The 25,313-nt window shown below is 42.5% G+C and overlaps 1 protein-coding gene across 2 annotated transcripts in view; it reads left to right on the plus strand.

Annotated features, from left to right (window-relative positions):
- Positions 1-25,313, plus strand: part of opcml (opioid binding protein/cell adhesion molecule-like) — a 288,170-nt gene that overhangs the window by 256,130 nt on the left and 6,727 nt on the right. The gene's annotated exons all lie outside the window — the stretch shown is intronic.

Genomic DNA, 25,313 nt, shown 5'->3' on the forward strand with positions numbered 1-25,313 from the left:
AGAGGAGCCTCTTAAAGAAGAAGTTACAGGTCTGTGAGAGCCAGAAATCTTGCTTGTTTGTAGGTGACCAAATACTTATTTTACCGAGGAATTTACCAATTAATTCATTAAAAATCCTACAATGTGATTTCCTGGATTTTCTTTTCTCATTCTGTCTCTCATAGTTGAGGTATACCTATGATGAAAATTACAGGCCTCTCTCATCTTTTTAAATGGGAGAACTTGCACAATTGGTGGCTGACTAAATACTTTTTTGCCCCACTGTATAGATGCTAATACTTTTACTTGAGTAACATTTTAATTGCTGGACTTTTACTTGTAACATAGTATTTCTACAGTTTTGTTTTTTTTCCTTTTACTTAAATACAAGAGTACTTTTTCCACCTCTGCCTGAGAGGAATCCATCAATCTGCAGCTGTGTGTATAAATACATACTGTATATATCTATAAGCAATGGATGCTCTTCCATCCTGCAGCCCTCTCTTGTCTTGCTGTAGTGTAGCCTAAATGTCCTTTGTTCTAATCCAACCCACCTGCACAGCAATGCCCCTGGGCTTATTTCCGCTACCCTACCTAGGTTTCAAAGGAGCAAAATCATTAATGAACTGTTCAATAGACTCAGGCTCTTTGGTCCCTAAAGCAACAGCTAATGGCTTGTGATCTCTCTCGAGTGCTCCCTAAAACCTCCTCAACTGCCGCTCTGTATCAGATCATTATGGAGCCAGCCTGAGCTGCATTTTGCACTCAGTCGATTTATTTTTTAATTTTTAAAATATATTATAAAGCCAGTCGCACACCTGATGAAGCTTGAATGCAACGCATATTCCCAGTTCATGTCATGTTACCTTTCATCTCACATGTGTAACCACTGTCTCCAAGCTGTCTTTGTCAAGGGCCACAGGGGTGCAACTGAGATAGTGTGCATGAATGCCTCACTGGTGGGTTGTTATTAATTATCATCAGGTAGCATTATCAGGCTGATGCAACACAGGCCTGGGAATTTCACACTCCACTGTCACACTTAATTTATTGAGATTTTACTGCTCTGTGCTAGCTAGAGATAACGGCAGGCCGATTTGATGCTTTGTTTCCACGTGGAGGCCAACCACCCCCCCCCCCCCCCCCCCCCCCCTGTTTGCCATTCTACATTTCCCACAAACACTTCCAGCTCGCCCTGTTGAAACCACTACGAATGAGGCCCTGTTGTAACACACTGAAAAAGCGGAAATTTTGTTTCTATAATTAAATGTTTTATGTTTACAAATTACACATAGTTGTATTAATTTAATTGAAAGCAATACTATTAAGTTGAACCTAATATTTGTTATTTCAACGTAATACTATTGCTTTTAACTTACACAATTATGAGTAATTTGTTGACATAACACATGTTATCAAAGTCAACGTCTCAGTTTTTCCTGTGCAGTTGTTTTATTATTTGTGATAAAGAAAACATTGAATTGTGGTAGCTTGGGTATTTCAAATTGGCTGGTCAGTATGGGATATAGTCTAGGAAAGTTTATATTCTTTCTGACCAATCAGTGTTCAGAGGGGTTTCACCTCCAACGTCTAGTGTCAATTGATGACCAAAAAAAGCAGCAGTTACTCCTATCAACTTTTTGTACAATGCTGTGTAAAGGTTTGACTGCAGCATGTTACAAAATAACACTGTGGCACTTTTGAATATAGTAGGTCAGCTCTAAAGTGTCTCTGCACTCTTGCAAGACTTTCTCCTGATTCTGTAATTCAGAGGATGCAATTCATGTTCACTGTAATTCTTAAGGCAGATGTGTCCTGCATATAACTGTACCGACTTTCACATTCAGTTCCAGTGGGAGAAAGACCATTTGCTATCAGCAGAACTAGCAGAATGTGTGTAATTGTATACAACTAGTCCAGCCTAATCTGGAATATGAGCAAATTAGTACACATTTTAACTAAACAAATGTATTCCATTATTTGTTTAGTTCCTATGGTGCTGTCAAAACCCTGCATCCTAAAATGTGTTTGTATCCTTTACAATATTTTTGTGTTATTATGTATGTATGCAAAGCTGAATAAAACATCCCTATCAAGGTCATATGCCCACACATACTGTTAAGTGCTGCTTTGGGAAATATGAGTAGAAATTCAAAAGTTATTTACTTATTAAATGATTATTAACCCTCCTTTTGTGTTCGTTTCTCCCTCATTACTTTGTTGTTCCCAATCAAAATCGAACTGAGTGTATTAATCATTCTTACTTTAACACAAAAAACATTAATCATCACCACATTTCATTTATCTCCCCTAAGCTGTAAACACTGTCTCAGACTACTGGTTTACATGAATAGCTGCTAGCTAGCTTGAATAAGGCTTCATTCCCTACCTGGAGTGGACAGTCCATTGGTTTCCTGTTGAGAACCATGGCCTCAGATTTGGAGGTGCTGATCCTCATCCCAGCCGCTTCACACTCGGCCGCGAACCGATCCAGTGAGTGCTGAAGGTCACAGACCGATGAAGCCATTAGAACCACATCATCTGCAAAAAGCAGTGGTGCAATCCTTAGCCCCCCGAACTGCAGACCCCCTCCCCCACGACTACACCTCGAAATCCTGTCCATGAATACACAAACAGGATTGGTGACAAAGCGCAGCCCTGGCGGAGGCCAACCATCACCGGAAATCGGTCCAACGTGCTACTGAGGACCCGGACACAGCTCTCGCTTTGGGAGTACAGAGATTGGATGGTCCTGAGTAGAGACCCCCTCACCCCATACTCCCGCAGCACCTCCCACAGTATCTCCCTGGGAACCCGGTCATACGCCTTCTCCAAATCCACAAAGCACATGTAGACCGGATGAGCGTACCCCCAGGCCCCCTGCAGGATCCTTGCGAGAGTGAAAAGCTGGTCCGTCGTTCCACGACCAGGACGACAACCGCATTGTTCCTCTTCAATCTGAGGTTCGACAATCGGCCAGACCCTTCTTTCCAGCACCTTAGAGTAAACTTTCCCAGGGAGGATGAGTAATGTGATGCCTCTGTAATTGGCACACACCCTCTGATCCCCCTTTTTAAAAAGAGGAACCACCACCCCGGTCTGCCACTCCTTCGGTACTGTTTCCGTCTTCCACGCAATTGTTGATGAGACGTGTCAACCATGATAGTCCTTCAACACCCAGAGCCTTCAGCATTTCTGGGCGGATCTCATCCACCCCCGGGCTTTGCCACTGTGGAGCTGTTTAACTACCTCAGTGACTTCCCCCCGTGAGATTGGAGTTGATCCCCCTTCATACTCTAACATAGAAGGCGGAGTTGTCGGGTTCAGGAGTGCCTCAAAGTGTTCCTTCCACTGCCCTAACACCCTATCAGTTGAGGTCAACAGTGTCCCATCCTTACTGTACACAGCTTTGATGGTTCCCTGCTTCCCCCTCCTGAGGTGTCCGACGGTTTTCCAGAACAACTTTGATGCCGACCGAAAGTCCTTCTCCATGGCTTCTCCGAGCTTCAGCAATGGAGGCTTTGAACACCGCCCACTCTGGTTCAATGTCCCCAGCCTCCACAGGGATGCCTGAAAAGCTCCGCCGGAGGTGTGAGTTGAAGGCCTCCTGGACTTGGGATTCCTCCAGATGTTCCCAGTTCACTCACACTACACGTTTGGGCTTACCAGATCTTTCCAGAGGCTTCCCCTGCCACTCGACCCAACTCACCACCAGATGGTGATCAGTTGACAACTCCGCCCCTCTCTTCACCCGAGTGTCCAAAACATGCGGCCTCAGGCCCGATGATACGATAACAAAATTGATCATGGACCTTCTGCCGAGGGTCATCTGGTACCACATACACTTATGAGCATCCTTATGTTCGAACATGGTGTTTGTTATGGCCAATCCATGACTAGCACAGAAGTCCAGTAACAAACCACCACTCTGGTTCAGATCAGGGGGGCCGTTCCTCCCTATCACGCCTCTCGAAGTGTCTCCATCATTGCCCACATGTGCGTTGAAGTCTCCCAGCAAGACGAAGGAGTCCCCTTCAGGAGCCCCATACAGGACTTCTTTCAGGGTCTCCAAGAAGGCCGAATACTTTGAACTGCTGTTTGGTGCATAAGCACACACAACAGTCAGAGTTTTCCCCCCAATAACCCGGCTGGGCTCCGTGGCAAGCCCGGCCACCAGACGCTCGCCGACGAGTCCTCCTTCTGGGCCTGGCTCCAGAAGGGGACCCCGGGCTTCCTCCGGGCCGGGTATCCTCGCTTTCAAGTGTGTTTTTCATGAGGTCTTTTTATCCAATCTTAGTCTGGCCCCTTACCTGAGACCAATTTGCCATGGGAGACCCTACCAGGAAAACAAGGTTCCAGACAACACAGCCCCCAGGTTCATCGGGGCCCACAAACCTCTCCACCATGATAAGGTGCTGGTTCTCGGGAAGGAGAAGTGATAATACCTAACTAAAAACACAACTGAAAAAGAACTACACAAATGAACATCCATTAAACATGGATAAATGTGTAGATGGAGTGTGTTTTCTTTTTTGGTAGTTCTTGAGTATGCAGTGGTAATGCATCTATCTAATACATGACAAACTGTCCAACTGTATAAACAAAACAACATGTAAGCAACATCTCAGCATGCATGCTGTTTGCTATAAACTATGCTCAGTTGCTAATGCTAAAAACAAAAAGTCTTTTTTAGACAGCTGAGCTTTCTCACACACAAACAAGACACACAAACACATACACATATGGCAACCAATCAGATGGATATACTGAATGTTACTTCCACAAATGTGCCACAGGATTGTACAAAATGTGTAGTGGCATTTGCCTAGCACACAGGCCTAAGCCCTGAATAAAGTATACATGCTGTTGAGACTCCTGATAAAGTCAGAACTCTTTACAGGTGTTACTGATGGCACTGAATCCGGCCCCTGGGTGTAAGAAAATCAACTGCTAAACTGTTCTTTTATCTTTCAGTTGATGTGCTCAAGGTGCTTTTAAATGACTAATTGCAAACTGCAGTTGGGAGTGTGTGGGGTAACTTTGTTTTCTTTGTTAGCATTTTTACTGTTATTATTACCAGAAAACATCTTACCGGGTTGTGTTACAGTTAAAACACTATAACTCTTCATTTGGTTTACTTCATTATAACACTTCTGAAAGAAACAATATAATGCTTTAAATAAGCATACATAATTCACATTTTGAATATACAGAGTAAAATAATAAAGGGTATTTTTAAAAGTCAGTTTTTGCGTTTAGGGTTTATTAATACTTTCTTTCCAGCAATGAGGATGTTTAGTCCCTCTGCAGCTCATAAGGGAAGGAATCATCCCTCATGCATCCCCATTATTTCCACTAGAGCTGGATCCTTATCAAATGTCAGCAGTCTCTTAATTAGTCTGCTTACAAAGAAGTCACAATTGTCTTAGGGAAGCCTATTCTGGTCATTTCATCCAGGGATGATTTCATATCGCAATTAGATGTGTTGCCAACAATGATGGTCAGTGGTTTGTTATGAATTCATTTGCACCAGGGAATGCAATAATTGTTTGAATGTTACCCTGAAGCCTCTCAGCATTAAATAACAACAAACTGTTGGGTTGAGAGAATACAGACACAATTCTGTGCTGTGCAGGATGTCAGCCTGCAGCACGGACAGATCTCAGAGAATACTTTCAGTTTAGTTTCTGGTAAAATACACTAACACAGGAAGATCAACACTTTCATCATCATTCAAGGTTTCTTTTGACTTAAAAATATCCGGTTTTACAGGCTACAGGGAAGAGTAGGGTCATTTGACAGCCTGCTTACATGGACAGTAGATCTGTATTCAGTCCAGGACAGCTGCGTACTGTATGTGTTGAATAAAAATGCAAACACCTTGAATAAGTCAAATTAGAAAATACACCAATATTTATCAAATCATTTTTTATTTATATTCATATATTTACATAAATGAATCCCCAGAGGCCTGGGAGCCTGAGAATGCTGTTCTGTATCTGATATGTTCCTAGGAGTGCGCTCTTCTCGGGAGAGTTCTCAGATATTGTCATATAACAACGGGCCAGCTTTATTTATAAAACAAAGCTGATAACAAAATGCAGGAAAAGTACAACAAGGGAACATTTCTAAATAAAACGCAGACAAACTGGTGGAAAAGGGAGGGCTAACAAGGTAGATCCAAAAGGGTTCAGGGAACAGGCAAACGACCACGACGTGACAAAGAACACAAAGGAAAGACTAGACTAAATACAGAGGAGTGTAATCACAAGTCAAGAAACAGCTGGGAAGTGGGAGGTGAAACACAGGGGCAACAGGTGAGCACAATCAGACAATCAGACAGGAGGGAAACTAAAGACAGGAAGCAAAGAAGACAAGACACGAAGTGACAACACAAGATACATTTCAAAGTAAAACAGTAAACTATAAATACAACAACGGAAATTCTAACAGATATTTGCTGGAGCCTCCCTCCAGGTTTGGTGGTTACTGCTCCGATCACCCTTGGATCCACCTGTTGCCTTCACCTTCCATATCTTCTTCAGCTCCTCTCTGAGCACCTGGTTTGTCAATTGGGAGGAAGAAAAAAAAAATGTAAATAACATTTTAAAAAAACTATTCACGATATTTGGAACTACCCACATTGCGTGCAGCGCCCATAAACTATGGTGCGCCACCCCCCCAAAAGCATTTCACCTTACTTGATTGGGGGAGGGGCAGATACCAGCTAAAATTTTATGTAGGGCAGCACATTGGTCAGCGCCGGTGCAGGATTACTCCGTCTGGTCTTGGGAGCAAACTTTATCCAGCAGCTGTTAACAGAGCTCACACTGCAGGAGGGGACACAGTGGAGAGGAGGGCTGAGTAAGAGTGCACCCTGTGGTCAAGTGCCGTGGATTAGTGGTTCCATTCTGCTCTATAGTTTACTCACTGAGAGTCAGGGCCAGGTGAGGCCACAGTAATGCTCTCCGACTAAAACAAAACACCAGTTGGGGTCAGCCGTGGAGAAACCGATCTAAACACTAAGATAAAAGATCAGGTGTCATATACAGCTCTGGAGAAAATGAAGAAACCACTGCAGCATTATCAGATTCTCTGGTTTTAGTATAGATATGTGTTTGAGTTAAATTAATATATTTTTTTATTTTATTCTATAAACTACTGACAACATTTCTCTGTCACACTAGAATGGCCACCATACATGTAGAGAGTCAAGAAACATTTGGAGTGGTCTCTTAATTTTTCCAGAGCTGTATGATGTGTAGCAACAATCTAATGCATTTATTTGCTGCAGTTTTCGTAATTGTTTTTAAATTAAAAACTGGTCTGTCACAATTACCATCAAGGAGAAAATCACTGAAAACCCAAAGCCAACATCAACTCATTTTAATGAATGTGTTTAACTCTAATTTCAAACAAAACCATGAGCTTTTACAAAACAGAAGCAACTAGTTTTGATGATTTTTCAGTTTTATTATTTCAATCAATCAACTCCATCAACCACAGATTTTAAGACATATGTTAACTTCAAAACAAAATTAAGAATGCAGATTAGTATTAAGGAAAACTGATTTTGTAGGAGATAGAGTTACACGTTCATTTAGATTTGCTTTTATCTTCTCAATGTTTAAATATTAGAACATTTCCTAAGTAATCCAACCAGGACTTACATTTTCATTATCTGAATTTGGATTTTAATTAGGCAGCACAATCCTGACAGCAGTTGTGATTAAGCCTATATTTTATTTGGATCTGTATTTTCTTCTGAAGGCGCTCTGGAGCACTACAGACTACTTAGTGGAGGACTTTTAGTCTGAAGAAAGTTCATCAGAAGTAAATTAACACCCAACAACTTGCAATGCGCAAACACTGAAAAAACACTTTTTCAGATGTATTATCACTACCCTGTTATGTTGAAAAACATAACAGAAACTGAAACTGAACAGTTGGAAACTGAAATGATACAGTTTAGGCTGATGGCGGCTGAGAGGACGCTGGCGTGAATGTCGCCGCTTCTCAGTTCTCCAAAGTTCTCCAACTCGCTAAAATTATCAGACTCCAAACTTGGATTCCTACCTCTGAATCGCGGGTCTACAGGTTGCTGCTACAGGGATTTGCAAATCGCTGTTGTTTACGAGTTGATCTGCTTACTAGTAGGCATCAATCTCGCGTCGCTACATTCTCGTCAGCCTGTGTAATCTGCGTATACTTTTCATTCATTTCAAGACGATCTGTGGACTACCACCAACGAGAGTGTTCGTGTTACGGATACCCTGCTTGACACAGATCAACAGTGCTGCAACTGACCTGGTTCACCCGGACTGCCTCCTCCATAATAGTCTTGCTGAAGTTTTCCTGTTCGTAGTTAGCCGCCGCGCTAGCAGGCTAACACTTTCTGGTGCTCTTAGCTGGATAGCTAGGATGCGCTGTCTCGCTGCCATGACTCTCTACTCTGCGGCTGAACTTCTAAAACTCAGCACTCTCTCTTCTCCGAACTGTCTTGAGGTCATCAGATCTCTCTGCCTACTTCGTCGCCCCCGCTACCGTAGCGGCGCGGGAAGGGGGGTGCTGAGGGTGCTGCAGCACCCCCTGTTTCACCCTCAGCACCCCTCAGCACCCCCTGTTGGCAGTCGCTGGATTTTTTTTTTTTTTAATTAAAAAAATAAAATAAATTACTAATTCGCTTTATATTTTCGTATATCAAATGATGAGGCAAATAGCAAAAAAGGGATATGGATAGGTTCGAATATAGGCTGCTAAAAATAAAATTGACTTGTAGAGGTGAACGTGACGGTCGTGAGTGACCTCTCATGACATGACTTACTGAGTGAAAGCAAGCAGGCTAGTTAGCTGGAAGTAAGTATGTCGCAAATAAGAATACACGATTTTTTCAAACGCGCTAAAATTAGCAAGCTCTCACCTGATGTTGATGTTGATGTTTCCTCGTCCATCGCAAACTCTGTTGGGGCAGCAGCAGATGAAGAGCCAGAGTCAATAACGGTAGCAAGCAACTCCGCTAACGGTAGCAGCACAGTCTTAGCATCTAGCACCAGCAACGTAGAAAGATTCGAAAAGCCATGTCAGCTAAGTGACTTCAGTTATCCTGGAAGGAGGTTCGGGACAGAAACCTTTGAAAGGTCTTTCCAGCCAAGCTGGATTTCAAAGTGGCAATGGCTACACTATGTTACCGATAAGGATTATGTGCTGTGCTTTGTGTGCTGCAAAGCCAAAGAGAAGGGGTTCCGCCATTCAGAGGGAAAGAGTTCATTCATCAGTGGAGGATTCACGAACTGGCGCAAAGCTACAACCAAATTTGCCATTCATGACGTCTCTGACCTTCACCTGGAGTCGGTGAGAATGCTGGCATCTCTGAACCAAAAGCCGATATCCGCAATGATATCCGAACATGCAGCAAATGAACAGAAAGTAGCGAGTACTGTACTGGAGCTGCTGTTTAGATCTATTAGGCTACTTGCTCGTGAAGGAATTCCATTGAGGGGGCATAACCATCGGGATGGCGTGCTCTGGCAGATGATGTTGGAGAGAACGTACGACAATCCCAAAGTACGTGATTGGATGCGGCGCAGAGACAACTGGATGTCTGACACAATCCAGAACGAGATTTTGGAAATTCTGGCACACGCTGTGCAGAGACACATTGTGTCAGATGCTAGAGGAAGCGCTTTCTTTGGACTTACGGCCGATGGAACCACCGACGTAAGTTCCAATGAACAGTTTTCATGCAGCTTACAGTACGTGGGGAAAGATCTTTCTGTTAATAATGTTTTTCTTGGATTCTATAATGCGCCGGATTCCACTGCAGACACACTCTTCTCATGCATCCGAGACTTTTTTATTCGTCTTAACTTGCCCATGGATCGTCTTCAAGGCTTTTGCTTTGACGGCGCCAGCAATATGTCTGGCCGCTTTGCGGGTGTCCAGGCAAAACTTAAAGAACAATGTCCTGGTGCACTATACGTTCACTGTGCCAACCATGCATTGGATTTAATATTGCAAGAGGCTGCAAGGGAGGTACAACTAGTCGCTGACACACTCACATTTGTTCAGAATCTTTCTGTGATAATAGGAGAATCAGCAAAGCGCAAGGCAATCTTTCAGTCATGTTTTGGAGGTGATGACGTTGTCTGCAACCTGCTGTCACTGTGCCCAACAAGGTGGGCTGTACGCACAAAGGCTATCAAACGCGTGTGTTGTTCATATGGTGTGGTTTTAGAGACAATTAAAGTGCTGCAGCAAGACAAATCGATGAGAGGTGAATCACGTGCTAAGTTGGCTGGTCTTTACATACAAGCAACGAAGGGGAAGACCTACTTTGGCCTTGTCAGCTGTGAGGCCCTTTTTGAGCCATGTGAAGAAGTGGCCAAAGTACTCCAGCACAAGAAGGCGAATGTTGGGGGTGCCTTGGAGTGTGTCAGTGTACTTAAAAAACAAATGTGTGCACTGAGAGAAGATACATGTGTGAAAGACCTGATCAGAAAAGTGGAAATGTGTGCAGCACAGTATAACTTGAAAATGCCCCATCCACCCAGAACCAGCAAAACTCCAGCTCGTCTGAGAAACACACAGGTAGCGGAAGACATCGCACCACGCACAGGACACCAACAGTGGCAGCGGGAGTTCTTTGAGGCTGTGGATATTGTAACATCAGAGCTAGACCGTCGCTTTGACCAGCCTGGGATGAAAACAGCAGCCAAGAGAGAGAAAACTATCACTGATGCTGCCAGTGGACTTTATTCAGGTCTGGATGACATTGCCCCCCATCTCCCTACCCAGATAGACCAGTCTCGCTTGCACATGCAGCTCACACTGTTGGGTAGTCTTACCAAAGACAAAGGGCTCCGAACATCTACAGACATCGCAGAGTTTTTGGGCAAACTGCATCCTCAAACTAGAGAATTGATGAATGAAGTGGAAAAGTTCATGGAACTTTGTCTCTCGCTGCCTGTGTCTGTTGCCTCTTCTGAAAGGTCGTTCTCCACACTCAGGCGGCTAAAAACATGGTTGAGGAGTACGATGACTCAAAAAAGGCTCACACACCTGGCTTTGTTGCACGTCCATCAGGAAACTTTAGATATGTTGGACATTCAACCTTTGATGAAAGCCTTTGTTCAAAACACAGCAGAACGCAAGGCCACCTTTGGTATCATCAATTAAAAGTAAGCTGAGTCCCACCAAGTTGTCTCCCACCAATCAGTTTGATATGCAATGTATAGTTTTGTCATTGATGTCTTTATTGTGTGTTTATATATGCTTTTTGCACTATGAATACCTCTATATAGCATACCTCTATTGCAAATGATTTTGATGCATACCTTTGTGCTGCCACTTAGTTAAAATGTCAAATTGTAAATATTTTAGTGTTCAATGGATTTTACTGCTGCCTACACCAAATGTACTGAATAGCTACTTGTTAATTTTTTACTCAGTTGGCTCTCATCACTCTATATAGCATACCTCTATTGCAAATGATTTTGATGCATACCTATGTGCTGCCACTTAGTTATGATGTCAAATTGTATTGTTATTGTTTTTTTAGTGTTCAATGAATTTTACTGCTGCCTACACCAAAATGTTGTACTGAATAGCTACTACTTGTTAATGTTTCACTCAGTTGGCTCTCATCTCAGATCAGCTGGGGTGTGTTGTTATAAATATGGTTACATACCATTGGCTGGCTATATACCATTCAAGAGCTAGTTATTAACTCTTAATAAAAGTATTTGTAGCAAACTTGAAACAACTATTTGTTTAATTGAATCATCATTTCCCCAACATTTCCTTCATATACTGTTATTTACATGTAATATAATATGCAATGCAATAGAAATGCAGTGTCCATGAGGGAGTAGGCCTAATGGGCTATTATACTTATTTACAACACAATATTGAGAGACACAAGATTAAGAGACTGTTTTAATTTAAAATGTTTAGAATGTAAAGGTCATAAAGGTAACTGACAGTGCAGACAAGAGACTGGTGAGCTGTCAAAACGATGAAGATCAAGACAATTGTATTTATCATGGTCTTAGTAGACATGAATGATACACATTAGGCTAGCTGATGAGCATGAATGACAAGCCGTTTTTTGTATTAGAGTGCCATCTATTGGGCACAATTGGTAATTCGCTACTTGCATTAAGCTTTGTGACGTACTTCCGACTCTGTATTTTTACTGTAACGTTAGGCTACTTTTTAAACAACAATGCGTCTGCATGACACTAGGCTACACATTAACTTTTTGTATTAAGTCCCTGAACCGTCTGCACTGGACATGTATGCATCAGCTACGGAAGACCTGTCCAAAGAAGTAGAGGATCTGAGAAAGGAAATACGGGAGTTACGTGCACAGTAAAATAAAGGTCCAGCGAGATATTGGCGCAGTGGTTTGCTGGCTCCGACGCAGACATCAGATTCTACTCCAGGTAACGTTAGATCTAAGTTGTGCTAGTCAGCTAACTAACTGTCTGACTTTGACCAAAGTAGGCTAATAAACATCAGTTAAATTATAAAGAATCCTATCGTAAAACTATCGTAAAAAAAAAAGTTAATGTGCCTAGGCCTATGGTTGATGACATATGCCTGCATATGTTATCTGAGTGTAGAATATTGAAATTTGTGGCTGCAAAGGACATTTCTAAAACGTCTCACCCTCAACCGTACACCGCGCTAAAATTACGTATTTAGCAGTCAAAATTCAAAACATTTATAGGTGGAGAAATCGTTGGACATTCCTTATTTTTTTCTTATTCAGCACCCCTGGTCAAAAAGAGGTTCCCGCGCCACTGCCGCTACGTGCATAGGGCTGCCAGGCACAAGTTTGTTTACATGGATAATACTCTTGCTGTCCCCTCAGTTAGGTGCACCGCTTCTCTGCTGCAACGTCATCATAACAAACCACGCCCACTTGCTGTCAACCGGTGTCCTCTGCTCCCCATCAATTGCACTGTGACCCCTGCTGCTGCCTCCATGAATAGGGCTGCCACATTTATGTTATTAAACACTCGCTCACTAAATAACAAAGCCCCACTAATTTATGAAGTTATTCTGGATAAAAAGCTGGACTTCCTATGTCTGACAGAGACATGGCAGAGCCAGCAGGACTTCGTAACTCTTAACCAAGCCACTCCCCCAGACTATGTGTATCTTCATAAGGCCCGTAGCCTTGGCCGTGGTGGTGGGCTAGCTGTTATTCATCGATCTAATATACTGGTCAAAGAATTTCCAGTCAGCTCCACTTCCTTCGAAAGTCTCCATTTTGCATTGGCAGGCGCTACACAGCTCCAAGTGCTGCTTATCTACCGGCCGCCTAAAGCCTCCACCCACTTCTTGTCAGAGCTCTCCGGGTTGCTTGCCACCATCTGCCCCATGTACCCATCTACTATTTTAATGGGTGACTTTAACATTCATGTGGACTCGGCTAACTGCCCCTTTGCCTCTGACTTTTTGTCACTATTGGACTGTTTTAGTATTGCGCAACATGTGCATGTTCCAACACACACCAAGGGGCACACCCTTGACCTTGTGTGCTCCACTGGAATCACCCCCTGTCATCTCCAGTGTGATGACCTGGCTATTTCGGACCATCTCGCCATCTCATTCTCTGTTTCTGTGCCCCTTCCCAGTCAGCCCAGTAAACGAACCATCACATTTCGGAAAACCAAACAGGTCTGCACATCCCTGTTGTCTTCCACCCTTGTGACCCACCTGGCCACTCCCCCTCTTAACACCACCGTGGATGGTCTGGTGGAACACTACAATACTGCTCTCTCCCTCAGTCTGGACTCAGTTGCCCCTCCCATAACCCGGTTGGTCTCATTTGCACGCCCCGCTCCCTGGTTTACTCCTGAGCTCCGCCTCATGAAAGCAGCCGGCCGCCAGCTTGAGAGGCGCTACAGGACATCTGGCCTCACCGTACACCATGAGGCCTACAAAGACCACATCAGGGACTACAAGGAGGCTCTCTTGAAGGCGAAGACACTCTACTACTCCATACTTATTAATAACCAACAAAACCACCCTAAAAAGCTTTTCATAACAATCAACCGACTACTGCGCCCTCCTGATTCCCCCCAACCCTCTGATGCAGCTGATCTGTGTTCCAGGTTCCTGGACTTCTTTCAGAAAAAAGTGGAAACTATTCATAATCACCTTCTGCAATATTCTACGCCACCCCCCCCTTCTCCCCACCATCCTGGTGCCGACACCCCTACTGCCTGCCCACTGCAGTGTTGCCTCTCCTCCTTCACCATGTTGGACACTGACCAGGTGCATGACTTGGTGTCCAAAGCGAAGACCTCCTCCAGCCAGCTGGACCCCATGCCTACCACCCTGGTGAAGACCTGCCTCCCTGTCATCTCTGCCTCTATTGCCGCCATCATAAACTGCTCACTGGACTCTGGTGTGGTGCCCTCAGGCTTCAAAACAGCTGCAGTCATTCCCACCTTGAAAAAGCCCGGTCTGGACCCTGACGACCCTAACAACTATCGTCCAATCTCCAACCTTCCTTTCCTAAGTAAAATTCTGGAAAGAGCAGTGGCTTCCCAGCTTCAACATCACATGTCACACCATGAGCTCTTTGAACCCCTCCAATCTGGCTTCAGAACTCAACACAGCACCGAGACCGCCCTCATTAAAATCACTAACGACCTGCTCACTGCCGCCGACAATGGCCTCATCTCCATCCTCATCCTCCTCGACCTCTCTGCAGCCTTTGACACAGTGTCCCACTCCATCCTCCTCTCCCGTCTCACTGAGCTCATCGGCCTCAGGGGCTCAGCTCTCTCCTGGTTTCAGTCCTACCTTTCCAACCGCAAACAATATGTCACCCTGAAAGATGCCAACTCCATCCTGGCCCCAGTCAATCATGGCGTACCCCAGGGATCTGTGCTCGGCCCTCTCCTCTTCACCATCTACATGCTCCCCCTCGGCCAAATTATTCGTCACCACGGCCTCAGTTTCCACTGCTACGCCGACGACACTCAACTGTACATCAGCACCAAACCCTCCACTCTGCTCCCACCTGGCCCACTCATCAACTGTCTGCAAGAACTAAAAACCTGGATGACCTCTAACCTCCTCAAACTCAACAGCAATAAAACTGAGCTCATGGTTGTGGCGCCCAAGCCACTGCTCAGGAAGGTTGGGGATCTTCTCCTGGAAGTGGATGGCTGCTACATCACCCCATCACCCGTTGTCCGCAACCTGGGTGTCATTCTCGACCCCACTCTATCATTCCAGTCCCACATTAACAACATCACTAAATCTGCATTCTACCACCTGAAAAACATCTCAAGACTCCGACCCTCACTTTCAGCCTCAGTAACCGAAACCCTCATTCACTGCTTCATCTCCACCCGCCTGGATTATTGCAATGCCATCCTCACAGGTCTCCCCTCAAAAACCCTGGACAGACTGCAATATGTACAGAACTCTGCTGCTAGGGTCTTAACTGGCATTAAGCCCTGGCAGCACATCACCCCCACCCTCATGCAGCTCCACTGGTTACCTGTCAAATTCCGCATCAAATTCAAAATCCTATTACTCACCTACAAGTCCCTCCACGCCCTTGCCCCCCGTTACCTCTCCGACCTCCTACACCCCTACACCCCCCTGCGGTCCCTCAGGTCCTCTGTCAAGGACCAGCTGGCAGTACCCCGCACCCGACTTAAGACTTTTGGGGACAGGGCCTTTTGTGTGTCTGCCCCTACCATGTGGAACCAACTCCCCCCACACATCCGCTGTGCCCCCTCAGTTGATTCATTTAAAAAGCACCTCAAGGCACACCTTTTCTCTGAGGCCTATGGACTTTAACCCCCTCACAACCCCACCTGGCGCCCTGCGCACTTGCACCCTCACTCACTCTCACACACGCACTCACACACACACACACACACACACACACACACTCTTTGTAAAGCGACCTTGAGAGTCCTGAAAGGCGCTATATAAAATTAATTTATTATTATTATTATTATTATTTCACTTTGATTCACTAATTCAATTTAATGTAACTATTAATTGTTCATCAGTGTCAATCTGCATGTGTTTTTCTTTTGTTGTATTTCAATTCAACAAAACTGTTAAGCTTAATTAAATTGAAAAAAGTGTATTACATATTCTGTGCACATTTGAATTGATCCAAACCCATGCAAAGAATAAAGGTTGTTCAGATGCAAGAATCCTTTTGTTCAAAATCTAATAATTATCCATCTTGAAACTTTTTCCAAAGTCAGGTGAAACTGAGGCAGTTTTCCACAGACAGATGGTAATTGAGTGGAGTGGCAGTGGTTAATATTTAGGGTGCATGCTAAACTGCCACTCGAGCTTTAAAGGGCATATGGCACAAGCCATACAGGAATTAAATGGCTAGTGGGAACAGACGGCAGACATCTTCTTCACCTTTTAGCTGACATAACTGCCTCTGCATAACATATGATGATGCATATTGTTCTGGTGGAAAGGGGACAACTTTACTGACTATTAGTTTACCCAGTGGGAGCTGCTCAGGCTGGGACAGGGTGCTGTTGATGCCTCACACATTTACATTTAGTTATTATGATGGTTGTCAGAGGGCATTGTGTTACTTTAAATGACATGTGTTGTTTTGCATAATAAGACAACGGCACTCTGGCAGTAATATTCTGATGCCAGCTGTTGCACAGTTTAAAAAAGATAAATCTGTGGTGTAATAGTTTAGTTCAGGCTATGACAGAAGATTAGAGCAGTAATATTCACTGTGAGACTCAGTGGGATCAAATACACAAAACCAGCCTCAGGCTAACGTCTCTGAAGTGTTAGCAGTGTTAGATCTGTTGACCATATTTGTAAAAGCTAATAAAAAAACAATTGTGGTATTATTTAATTTCTTTGGCCAGTCTGACTGTGGGTCATGATGACTGGACTTTGCCCCTCAGTTAAAGAGAAATGAGGAATACAATTAACTACAGCTGTTTGTTGTTGGCCAGCTCTGTGTGGCAGAATGACATTAAATAATACTTGAACCGCCTTTTCTTGAATTTTCCTCTGAGACAATTATGTTTTCTACCACTTCTCTGGCATGAGCATGCTGCAGTGGTCCACATCCTCACACACAACAACAGAGCGGTGTCAGCTGGCATGTTTCCCGGAATAAGATCCCTACATTCAGTCAGGAACAAAAGGAAACAGTGTCTTAGCTGAGTTGTGAGGAGGTTGTTCCAGAGTTCCTCTTCCTGAATATTTACAAAAGAAGTGAGTGCAAAGTTATTGTGAACCATGATTCATGCTAATCTTTCTTTGGTTTAATTATTTCCATCGGTCCAGGTTATACATGTTTAAAAATACTGGAAGAAATCCTTCACACTCTGATAGCACGGATACATTCGTGGTATTTGGATGTGAATTGTTGTGTGAATATTTAGTGCTCAAACTTAGAAAATGTGTATTATTATTTCAAAGTAAATGTGGCTTACATATTCTTATAATAAACTAAATCTGTATGCTTCTCTCTACACTCGGCAAAGGCAACATATACAATTGTTAATTATATAAAGATCAAAATCATTACTTCCATCCATTAAATACAATTGACTGATTTGTAAAAGCCATGATTCTCCAGCACAAAAGCATCGGCTCTGTACCCAGTTTCCTTTACACAAATATTGATGTTAAATTGGCACCTTTTAGAAAACATCTATACACAGCTTTACTTTATTGGATGGCTTTCCGTTGAACTCACAGCATTACCTCACAGGACTCTGCTCTCTCTTAAAGTCAGATATCGAAGTCTTAAGATAGAATTGACCTTCAAAATCTCATTGTTCGCAATCTGAAGGTAAATATACATGAGATCTCAATCTCATATTTACTGTACATCCATTGTGTCGTTACTGTAAATGTCCATTAACACTGGATTAAAGTGTGTGTAAATTGAATTAACAAAAACATTTTGGTGGATTAAGAAGCACTGTACTGCTTCAGAGGATTTTGTGATTCTCAATGATTTTCATTAAAAATATCTGCTGAATATTCCTACATTTTGTCCCATAGTATTCATATTTGTGTTATGCAAAATCACAGTGTGTTTAATATTGTTGCTTAAATGAATCAACCCTTTACAGTGACGGTAAACCCAATGGCCCAATTCAATATTTCCCTAAATAGAAGCAATGTTAATACTTGATACAAGATCACAGCTGGAGTTGATCTAGAGCAGTGGATCTCAACTGGTCAAGCCTCAGGACCCACTTCTTTCCTTTGACAATAAATCGTGATTCAATCCCTTCACAGAACTAAAGTATGCTTTTTAAACCAGTTTAAACTGGTGATGGTCATCAAGTTTCTAGAATCACAATTGAGCTGTATGAAATAAAAAGGCACATTTGTCTTGTATTATATAAAACAAGAATTGGTAAATGACGGAGAGTATTGGGTGATCTGAGTACTCCTTCCATCACTGCTAGACTCAGAATCTGATGGGTCACCAAATATGGTGTAACACCCTCACTTATACTAAATGTTAGTACGACTCATTCTGATAAGAGTCGGCTGTCAATCATCAAACCGGGGGTCTGATTTCATTACCAGTTTTTTTTCTGCCAGTTGATAACCACTGATGTAGCTACTGTAGCTTGATGGATTTCTATTGTCCCAAAAGAAGAAATATGTTTTCAGGGAGTGCATTATGTGTCTCTAAAACAGAGATACTTTTGTAAATATAAACATATGCAGACAAAAAGACCAACACATGGTGCATTAGTGAACTTATCTCTTCTTTGTCTTTTTCTATCTACACAGTATGTCCTATATCTGCACATTGACAATAGGTTGAGGGGATTTCAAGCGTCATGTATGGTGCCAATGATTTAGGAAACATTCTGGGTAAATAGGACACGTGGCTTCCCATTCCTGAGTTTACTGTATGTCAAGCCACAGGTAGGACTTAAAGAGTGACCTTTGACTATACGTCAGAGACATGCTAAAGCCAATAGTGCACACTTCTACCTGGCTTACAATCAATGACAACTCTTGAAAAGGACGGGCAAAACTGTCCTCAGAATTTGTGCTTTTTTAGTAGGAGGAAACACTTACCCGTTTTAAATATACAGCAGTCATACTATCGTCAGTCATAATCATCAGCCCAAATAAATTTGACCTTGATGCCCCTTTTGAAAAATACTATTTGACAGGTGTGGTCAGAACTGGCTCTTGCAACAGTAATGTAATTTGTTGAAGAGTCCGCCTCTATATAGAGCAGAGTAAGAAGTTCAATTACAGAAAGAAAGAGGGAGTTTTGTTACTCTTTAAGATATTTAGGAACTACACAGCTTTCTGCAAGGGAGACAGAGCTAGCTAATGATAAGGTAGGTTTCCTGCACAAAGGCATATATTGCTACAGACCCATCCACCACTCACAAGTGTATACCCTATCTGCTTAGCTATTGTAAAATATTACACTTTCAAAGATACACATTCAGGACAACAAGAACAAAAGATGTTTTAGTCTACATTAGATTTGAATGGCCTAGACACATAAAGCATTTTTTCTTGCGTTTGTCAGCCAAGGTTCAAGCGGAACAGGTGGTTGTTCAGTCTGCAATAAAAGTTGTGAAGACGTTCTGCCGTCCTAATATCAATGGGGAGATTATTCCACCATTTTGGAGCTAGGTGAGCTACAAAGATTGCAGACTTTGTCCTGCATTAGCGCTGAATGCTGACACTACACGTAAATGTAAGGTAAGGTATCGTCCAACATGAATCTAATACCTAGAAAACTATAAGCCATCAGAGGACTGAGCTGGAATTCCCCACAGCACAGTTAATTAACGGGTAAAACTGTAGTCCTTATTGATTTCAGGAAATGAAGCCATCCCATTTACCAAATGTCTCTTCCAATATTATTACCAGACTTAATGCGTTTGAAGTGGTAATGTGTTTAAGCCCCCGATAAAGCACGGCTGGCAAGAAAAGTAGTTTTACTTTGCTGATTCAAGGTTGGATTTTAGGAATGCAGAGTTGCACTTACCTGAACAACTGCAACAAACAATTAAACAGCAGAAAACTGGCTCCAGCTGTAATGTCTTCAACCCTATGGGACTGGTACTATCACTGCAGCTCTGCAGCCGTGTGCTAATTGTATGAGCCTCATGGGGCAGGGATGTGGTGCCCAGGCCTGTCGTCCCTGCATTAGTCACATTGATGTGCTACATTTAGAGGAAAGGAATTAGGGAAAAGAAAGACTAGCCGGAAACAAGAGCAAACATGGATTCTAGATAATGTTCAGACTACACAAAGCAACGCTACAATCTAAGCCATCTCTTTTTCCTGGACCCATCACGTCCACCTCTCAGTACATCAATGCTTCCAATTATGAAGATCTGTCAGTGGAAAGATGTCAGTTATCTTCTTTTTGAGCTGTTTTAAAAGACTATTTTCGCATCATTTTTGTTGCTGACAAAAGGTCTCCAGCACAGAAACATCTCTATTTGTAAGTACAATGGTGTTCTGAAAAGCCTTCTGACAGTGTCACATCTGTGACTGTGATTACTTTTCTCATGCTTTATCTCTACAGTTTGTGTGAGAAATGCTCTAAACAGTAAAGTCAAGAATGGAAAGAAAGAGAAATATAACTAGAGTGTAATCTAGAGAAGGTGCTTCCAGTGCAGGAGAATCTGCTGTAAGAGGATTGCCTTTGCCCAGCCACCTCCTCTGAGACCAAACACAGCCAGAGGATAAGAGCTCACCGGCCTCCATATTGTAGCAGTAATTCTTCTCCCGAGGGGAGCGGTGGAAGGAGAACGAAGGTGGTCAAAGAAGGTCATCAAAAAAAGATAAACATGATGGCAGATGCAACTAAACTTTAGTTTGCCCTTCAACACTCAGACCGACTCCTCAGGCAGAGGTATTGGTGCGATGTGACGGCAAGGTGAGGGAGAAGAGAGAAGGCCAGGAGCCAGTGTCAGCAGGAAACCAGTCCTGAGGGAGACTCATCAAATGGACCGTTGACTGTTTCAAGTACCGTCTGCTCGTGCAGAATACAGCTTAGAGTGACCACAGGGCTCTGACTTGCAGAGAAACCATGAGAATCTAGAGTTACCTGCTGGCTGCTGTCAGCTTCATATCAGCTGTTCTCAAGTGGGCTTTTCAGGCAAGAGACTTCCTGTCCCACGTCTCTGTATTCTGAAGACCCAAACACACACACCCACACACACACACACACACACACACACACATTCAGCTCAGCTCTTGCACAAAGAATAATGATAAACACATATGCAGGAATGACACTAAAGATATAGTTTGTAAACAGCCAAAGCTTCACCTCCCTTCCAATTTTAGACCTAGTTGTTTTAATAAAGGGTTATTCAAGTATAAGTATATTGAATGTAAGTAATTGGGGAACAAATGTTCTTGGCCCAATGACGTCAAGTCACTTGGAGGTTGTAGTGCCAGTTTATGGCCAGTACAAATATTTGCTTCTACGCCCGGCTTAGTTGGGGCTTGTTACATGCACATACATAATATTCAGTCTAGACATCTACACCCAGCAGGAGTCTCTTTGGCTGCCAGCTATTATCCATTCATTTCATTTTAGCCTCACATTTTCACCTCAGTGACGACTAGATTAACCCTTTATTATCTCACTCCATCAAGAGGAAATATTGGTGTAGTTTTGTGTCCCCAAAGGACAATCAATCATGAGAAAGGTCTCTGGGTGGTATCCTATGTTTGACTGCACTGAACGTTGTCTAATAGAACTGGAATTATATGTAACCATTAAACATATGACATACTTGATGTTTGTGTTCAGTCAACCTTAATTTGAACCAGAAAGTGCTCTCCTCCTCTCTTTTGATCAGACGTGTCCTCCTGTGAGCATTCTGCTGCTGCCTCTCTGTTCTCCTGAGAGATATGAGTCATATATCCAGCCCCACCACCAGCTTGGTCCAACCTGCTGAGTGTTGTGGTTCTGTTTCATGTTCTCCTTTTTGTAAAAAGAAATGTTCAATAAAGTTAGTTTTACTCATATTGCATTATAAATACAATTAAACCCATAGATTTATTTTGTATATTTCCTTTCCTGTGTTTTCTTTTTGTGTTTTTTAGGTTCTGAAGATCAGGATGTATTCACTTCAATTTAAGCTTGATGATCTGAGACAAATCCCTCTGTTTATTTGGGATATGAGATTTTCTAAATCTAGCCTGTGTGAAAAAAAGAAAAATGAAACAGAAACGTTCATTTTTATATGTTCTATGTCATTCCTTCATTCTATCAGAGGTGTTTACATAATTTATACATCTCATTTATTGTTCATTTAGAACGGGAGGAAACGCTAGAGGGAAACGCTCATAGACATGTTAAGAACATACAAAGGACACAGAAAGGCCAGTTTAGTGGATTTGCCCTTCTTATCGGTGACACATTTTAAAGTATCACAAGTAAACACATGCATATGGATATCATATTTAATTAGTGTCTTGTGGGAGCATGTGTGTACAGTCCTTCGGCTCATTTTACAAGGTTTTGTGAACACCGCTTTCTCACAGATCACAGATCACAGATTGTTGCAGTGTCAGATTTCACAAATGATTGCAGCTTGCAAATTATAGCTTTTGTGTAAAAAATCTGGCGAAAAGGCCACTGGCTGTAAAATGTGGCCCTGGCACATTTCCTGTTGGATGAAATCACAATTCAATAGCCAATGCACCATTGTACTAGCTTAGAATTCAAACATGGACAAAAGCCTGATATTCATTTACCTTTATGTGAAGTTAAATTCAGGGCCTGCCACACTGAAAGAACTGAACATTTAACTTTGATTAAATGTATTATGTCAACAGATTACTGTATTAGGTTAGTTGAAAGCAATTATATTAAGTTTAAATATAAATTATTAGGTGCAACTTAATATTGTTGCATTCAACTGACCTAATACAGTTATGTGACATTTGTTGCCGTAATACATTTAATTAAAGTCAACGGTTCAGTGCAGTCTGACAGATCGGGGTCCTCTTGTCGAAGTGTTAACAAATGGTCCTTTATTGAGCGTATTACATTTTCATACAACCAGTTCTAAAGAGGGCCTTTTGTTTCCTGTCATGGTACCAAGTCATTTCCTGCAATCTATGGTCTTTTTTAATATAACGCTTGTAATTGGGCTTCAGTAATCTCTCAACAAAGCTGCACACCGTGGCGTCTGGGCAGCAGTGCTCCTTAAGCTAATGGCTAATATGGCTGAGGTGCTCCACTGAGTGCTTTTAGACGCTCATTTGTGCCGCTGCCAGCCGGTACTTTAATGGCTCTCTGATTAGTCATCCAGTCGGGCTGCACTGACACTGATGTTGTGCTGGAATTATGGCCGTCGCTGCAGACCACTGATGTGGGTGTTGATGATGATGGTGATTGTTTTTTTATATTCATTCATCCAAAGTATTATGTAATGATTATGACTTCTTTATATCCATTTATCTGGGTAATACAGATTGACAGTTATATTATAATGCTTACATTTTGACCATGTTTGGTCAGTGTCTTTTTGTAACTGCCTACATTCTGCATCCTGAGTGTTCTCAATCAGTTGATTCTACTCTTTCACTTCAGCTCTGCTCTCAAACTGAGTTCTGAAACCTAAGAGTGACATAATGAGGACACACACTAAGAACACACACACACATACACACACACACACACACACACACACACACACACACACACACACGCACACACACACACACACACACTCTCACACACACACACACACACACACACACACACACACAAACACACACACACATTGTACGTCCAGTATTCAAGATATGCAGAATGCCAGCTAGCTGTCGTAGCTAACCCAGCCATTGACTTCAGTGGGAATCAGTGGGGAGTTGATTAAAAACTACTGGTACTAGTTTTAAATTATGACTGCCAAGTTGCAGGATTAGAGTACAAACTCTGAAATATCATCCAACCATATCATTAAGAAATAAGAAACAATTGTTTGAAAAATCAAGAGATAAATACTGTATCTTGAACGAAAATTGAAGTTTTAATTAGCTGCTTTATTGAATTGTAGTATTATATTAGTGTAGTGTGTATGAGTGCATCTTGGCTGGGCAGATTCCAAATACTTCAGAGTTTGAATTTAATGTAACAGTTGTTCCATCACTTTAGAAATAGTTTAAGTTTAGTTTTAGGCATATTTAAAACTAAGTAACACCCATACTGTAACTGTAAACCAATAATGCAATATAGAGAAATATTTCAGTGTACTTAAACTCCAACAAGCTAATAAAGTAATATCATGACTTTCACCACACTGCTAACTCAACAGCCTGTTGTCAGCCACTCTCTGCCTACAGTTACCATGATGAATGCTAAATTACCTGTGCTAGCACTTCCTCCGGTTCCATGCAACAAGCTGATTATCCCGAGCCCCCTACCTCCCAGTGAATCCCCAGCCAGCTGCAACAGTGTGTGCAGCGGGGGATTTGGAAAACATAATGGTATTATGCTAATGTAGAGATATTGCTGGATTGACATTTCTACTGATTGGGATTAGTGCTCCCATCCATTTTCCCACCCACGCAGCAATAGCTTAAGGTCTTTCTGTCACCAGAACATGCTTTAACATTGCCGGTGTCAGGGGTAATTTGTGCTGTTAGTCAAGTGGGCTTGTTTCGATGCAATTACTTTATTTTCTTTGTGTAATGAGTGCATGCCCTGAGCTGTCTGCCCTCTGGAAACTCAGCAAATCCCAAAATGCTTATAGACACACTGCAACTGGTCTCCGATTTAAATGTCTTAATCTTAAATAAATCAACATATTTCATACAGATAATTGCTATATTTTTCTCCACTAATAGGTTTACATTTCAACTAAAAAGAAGAGTTAACAGTTAATGTATTTACATTACCAAACACTACCCAAAATGTATTTCTTTTCGCACCATCACATTTCATAAACCCAGCTGCGCCAAAGATCCATAGGGTAGAATCCCTGTTTCTCCCACCCTGCCTGAAACGCCCACAATAGGACTCCTTTGTTTATATGAGGAACATAGTGACATCACTATGTAACACTCGCCCTCCTATAGGCTAGCGCTCCAACACATTGTAAGTGATAGGCTTAGGGGCGGGACATCTCTAAGCAGTTGACTAATCACATCAGAGCCGGCCAGCTAACCAATCAGAGCAGACTGGGCTTTTTGAACATTAAAGCATGGAGACATCTCCCAGGAGAGACACTACATACTGATATGAAGTCATGTGTGTTGACCATATGGAGGATCAAACAATGGTAACATGATGGGATGTGTGGGAGGAACCAATATTTAAAGAC

Source organism: Eleginops maclovinus, chromosome 11 (genome assembly GCF_036324505.1).
Source record: "Eleginops maclovinus isolate JMC-PN-2008 ecotype Puerto Natales chromosome 11, JC_Emac_rtc_rv5, whole genome shotgun sequence".
In the NCBI taxonomy this organism is placed as follows: domain Eukaryota; kingdom Metazoa; phylum Chordata; class Actinopteri; order Perciformes; family Eleginopidae; genus Eleginops; species Eleginops maclovinus.